Source organism: Protopterus annectens, chromosome 15.part0, assembly GCF_019279795.1.
Source record: "Protopterus annectens isolate FY-2018-M chromosome 15.part0, PAN1.0, whole genome shotgun sequence".
NCBI lineage: Eukaryota > Metazoa > Chordata > Ceratodontiformes > Protopteridae > Protopterus > Protopterus annectens.
The window spans coordinates 62,119,759-62,123,857 of record NC_056749.1 but is presented as its reverse complement, the minus strand read 5'-3'; the positions used below and the strand labels follow the sequence as shown (position 1 = coordinate 62,123,857).

Below are 4,099 nucleotides of genomic sequence, written 5' to 3'. Positions count from 1 at the left end.
AACAATGATACCCCTTCCTTTTAGAAGTGCTGTAAGCTTATAAACAATCTAGATGCAAGAAGTTTAACGGCTTTAATGCACATCATAGTTTCAGTACATATTGATGTGACAGAACAGAAAGAACTTGGTCTGCATTTTCTTATTTATTAATCTGCAGTCACATGGTGCTTTCTGAATTTTATGTCTAGAAAAGCTTTATTAGGACAAAAATTAAGGCTTCAGACATTATTATAATTACTAGTCTCTGCAAGATGCACTGCAAAAGCTAGTTACTATATTAAGTTAGTATTTATTTATGTATATATGTATTTAACATTTGTTGACCGGGAAAGTCAGACTAGGACTGAGCCTATTTTCAGCAGAGGCCCAGTCAGACGCAGGTCATTGGAATTTGGAAGGAAATTGTAGTACCCGGAACTGGAGGAAACCCATGCAAATGCAGGGAGGACATGGAGAATCCATACAGAAGGCACCCCAACTGAGAAGTGAACCAGAGAACCTCTTGCTGAGAGGTGACAACGTTAATTGCTGCACCACTGTGCTTCCCTAATTAAATATTAAATCAAATATATGATGAGCTTTCTTAACGGTGAGCATGCCCCAATTTCTCTTATCAGGCAGCACCACCGTACAGGAAACAAAAAATCTTTTCTGCTCATTTTTAGTTTATTACATAAAACTGTTGTGTTGAAAAACAAAAGCAAAATTTGCCCCAGCAAATGACTCTAGAGAATGAAAGAGAATATATGACATTTGCATGGAAGAAAATGAGGTATCAGTGGTATCTAGGGGAAATGGGAAGAGGATAGGAATGGAAGTACTGAGAATGCACAAATTACAGAGCGATGCAATGCACTTAATTTGTGAGCACAGATGCACTTGTACAGATCCAGCTGTTATGCTACATTCTACACACTAGTAAATGTAAGCTTGCATTTACAACAGACCTGACAATATAGCAGCAGTCTAAATATGCATACACAAAGGTGAAGCCTTCCTCTGCTGAACATCAATGGAACACACTTCCACAGAATAAGAATAAGATTCAAAATTACAAAGCACAAAAGATGATTTGCAGAAACAGTAACACACACTTTTTATGATCTAGAAAAAGGAGATGATGATTTATAAGTCTCTTCTTCTTAAAGAATTTAGGAAAAACAGACCCAGTACTGAGAATGCTTAACTTAAATGGATTTAAACTACACAAACAGCTGATTCTCATTTTTATAATATTAAATAATAGCCTCTGCTGAAAATGGAATCCTTCCCATTCAGATTTTTCCCAGTAATAAAATGTTAATCAATAAATAAATATAGCAATCACATACCCCCATATCACATTAAGCATTCTAGCGTTTTTTTTAACATTCCACTACTAATACTTCTATGTAAATGCAGAGTATTCAGAAAGGAGGACACATCTTTGCAATCAAGTGGAAACAGATATAATACAGTCTATTCCATTTTTTGAATACAGATATCCCTCCCCCAAAAAAAAGAAAATACAATTGCAGTAATAACTGTTGACCCCACAAAAAATCCTGTATCTCAGTCACTGCTGCACACAAATCACATCTCACTTTCTTGAAGCTTTTAGTATATAAACTGTACAACAACATACAAGCTAGCAAAGGCACTGTCTAAAGTGGAATTTATTAAATATTCACAGTAATGGTCACTCAGTAATCAGAGATTAACTACTGCACACATACAGCACAACTCTAACCTGAAATACTTTATGGGCCTAAAAACACAGTATAGCTTGCCTGACAAAAGATGTCAAACCAAAAAATTATTTAAGACAAGAAAGGAATCTGTGAGGTTTTACAAAACTGTATGAATCCTGCCTCTTGAATAAAAAAAGAAACACACACTTCCATTCAATTCTACATCAACACTTTTCACAAACTTAATTACTTTAAATAGCACACTTCTTACCAATGCAGCCCTGACAGATCTACATACTTCCCATTTCAGATCTCAATGCATCACTTCCTTAACAAGGACACTCTAGTCATCACATTTCCTCTGTGGCCCTGGAGGTCTTACATGCTTCTGTAATTTGTTTCTTCCCTTTCAGCTGCAAATGAACATTACAGTAGGGAATGTGAAGCGAAGCCTGAAAGCTGGTTAGACAAGTTTTAGATTTTTTTAATCTGCTGTGCTCTTTTAATAAAGTAACTGCTTTACAAGCACTAAAGGAAACTGATCTATGAATGTATTCAGATTTATCTTTGCACATGCTGTATGTGTTTTGAGTAATAGTACAGTCCATCCATCCACAACCCATTTTTGCACATGGGGTCAGATGTTAGCATTTAAATGAAGTGAATATTGGATAATTCTGGATATATACTTCCACATAATAATAAATTAGTTTGGGAAAATTATTCATTATTTTGATATTTTTCCTAGTCCTGAATTTTTTTTCCATTCTCATACATGACAAGCATATGATCATTTTTTGTTTAAACATTTTAGTTCTTACATGCCTGTCAATCATTACAGGTGTTCTCATATTGCTTCACTCACTCATTCCTGTAACATAGTGACAGCTTAAACACTGGGAGACTACCATCCAGCCAGCTTAATCAGAAGGGTTTTTGCTTTCAATCTAGTGTTTCCCTGTGAATTCCCACAGTCACTCAAGAGTTGGGTGTGTAATGGACCTTTGTGAGGGTGTGTTTCACAGTTCTGCTAGCGATCTAATACCTCTGAAGGCTCTGCACTCCCCAGCCCTTGTTGGCAAGTGCATCTGCCCCTTCTCTAGATTATACCAGGGATCGAGGATGGAGAATGTACCCCATCCCTTGCTTCCACAGAGAAACAACCAGGCAGTTGCCTCATCAGTCTTCCCCCTTCTTGATCCACTGCATCTGACATCACAGCAGATGGAAAACAAGAGTTTGTACATGACAGATACAGTGCACACGTGCTTGCCATACAGGTACTTGAGTTGTTTGTTATTTTATGAGAAATGTGACAAAAATAAATGGTGCTAGCTAATCTGCATGTTCCACATCCACTGGCATTCTTGCTCTCTAATATGCATCTCACTCTTTGTTCAAGGTGCACCAGTCTCAGAACACTCCCAGGTCACTGTAATGAGGTACCAGCCTACTAAGCAGCCAGCAGTGGAGCGCTAGCAAATACCAACTTCATCTGTTATGCTCAAGCTGCTGTGACTCAAGCTCAGGTGATCTGAGCAAGTCATTGCATCTCCCCTGCTGCCCAGCTGCCGCTTCCAGTGCTTGGGCCACTGTCAAACCCAGGTCATCTGTACCACACTCAAGGTTTAATCCTTGTACATCGCAAATATAAGGTAAGTTCTTGACATACCGTAGCCAATTAAGGCTTCCTTCTTTGGAAAAGGAAATACTGGCCACAGAACCATCCTTTTTGACTTCCACTTCTGGCTCACCATTGAATGTATAATTGTAGACATTTATTTTCCTCCAGAGCCTGATGTCTTGCCAGGAAAGAATATTAAAACCACTGTAAAAGACTGTATAAGGCAACAGTTTTGAGTACTCTAGGAGTTTTTGATTGTTACTAAGAAAGCAGTATAGTTACTTCAGCTATTATATGAAGTAAATATAGCAAGTCATATTTCTATTAGCTGAAGGATTTATTAATTTTTATTTATTAACTAGATAAGTGGGCTGGTCCATGCACGCACGTGCATGCGTGTGCACACACACACACACACACACACACACACACACACACACACACACACACACACACACACACACACACACACACACAAAATCCTTTTAGGAGGAGACATTCACCCTAATCCTGACTCTACCTATCACAATGAACATCAAGACAATTCTCCACACACTATGTCCCTACAATGGTCAATCTCCTAGCCTGCTAATTTAACTTTTGCTGCCATAGATGTTAAAAGCATAAGAAATAAAATTGCTGAACTACATTCCTGGATTACCCAACATAAGCCTGATATTCTCACTGTAACTGAACTTGGCTGGTGTATTTCAAGATGTGAGGTCTCACGCAGTGTTTTAAGTACATTAATCTCACACAAAGTCAAATTATAGTATTCAGACTTTATCCTATTCTGTACAGCTTG

The 4,099-nt window shown here is 37.9% G+C and overlaps 1 protein-coding gene across 1 annotated transcript in view; it reads right to left on the bottom strand.

Moving 5' to 3' along the window:
- FKBPL (FKBP prolyl isomerase like) overlaps positions 1-1,994 on the bottom strand; it is a 126,601-nt gene extending 124,607 nt beyond the window's left edge. Inside the window, exon 1 of the mRNA XM_044057752.1 lies at positions 1,942-1,994. The gene's annotated coding sequence lies outside the window, so the exon portion shown is untranslated. The remainder of the gene's footprint in view (positions 1-1,941) is intronic.
- Positions 1,995-4,099: the final 2,105 nt, after the last annotated feature.